General features: G+C 35.7%; 1 protein-coding gene and 1 long non-coding RNA gene across 4 annotated transcripts in view; one reads left to right on the top strand and one right to left on the bottom strand.

Moving 5' to 3' along the window:
* Nucleotides 1-714, top strand: part of LOC107731683 (uncharacterized) — a 26,955-nt gene that overhangs the window by 725 nt on the left and 25,516 nt on the right. The window lies entirely within an intron of this gene.
* Nucleotides 1-714, bottom strand: part of prpsap1 (phosphoribosyl pyrophosphate synthetase-associated protein 1) — a 27,003-nt gene that overhangs the window by 2,644 nt on the left and 23,645 nt on the right. The gene's annotated exons all lie outside the window — the stretch shown is intronic.

The raw sequence follows: 714 nt of genomic DNA, 5'->3' as shown, positions 1-714 counted from the left end.
AAGCCATGTTGGCCAATCAGAAGCCTCTGCAACCGGAGTTTTTGTAAATCTTCACCCTGGCAGGCGTTTTCAAAAATGTTCGGTTTCAGTGACCTGGTGCTGTGTTTGCATGTGGACGAATGGCCTAACCGCATAGAAAAAGCTGCGGTTTTAAAAAATAACCGCGTTCGTGTGGATAGGGCCTAAATTAAAGCATACATACATACAGAAAGATCATAACTGGGAAATATCAATGCATCATACAATATTACTTATAATAACTGATAAATAGAATAAAAACTTGTCCTATAATCAGGGATTGAAATTAACTTTTTCACTCACCAGCCAATTTGGCTACTAAATTTTTAAGTTACCGGCCATTCATAACGTCTACTAGCCAAAAAAAGAAAAAAAGACAGAAATACACCAACAGTTTGAGGCCGTCTACACTGAGCGTGACAAAGCAACCGTTGCAAATCATTTTGTCAGTACTAGGGGTGTGCGATATTGACAAAAAATAATATCTCAATATTTTCTATGATTTTATCAATAAAGATAATTAGACAATACTTTGCTGAGTGTGTTATTGTGCCGATATCTTAAGGACTACCGTGGACAGCTGACTCTTACATTTTTTGATATTCTGCATATTCTGTGTGGTGATCCGTTCACAGCAGTTATAGAAATTAATTTTTTCCAATAAGTTTAAATTGATTTTTAACTTTTATGGGCATT

This window comes from Sinocyclocheilus rhinocerous, unplaced genomic scaffold, assembly GCF_001515625.1.
Source record: "Sinocyclocheilus rhinocerous isolate Xijiao unplaced genomic scaffold, SAMN03320098_v1.1 scaffold1902, whole genome shotgun sequence".
NCBI classification, from domain to species: Eukaryota; Metazoa; Chordata; class Actinopteri; order Cypriniformes; family Cyprinidae; genus Sinocyclocheilus; species Sinocyclocheilus rhinocerous.
The sequence above is the reverse complement of the archived record's forward strand: the minus strand, read 5'-3'. Positions and strand labels throughout refer to the sequence as shown.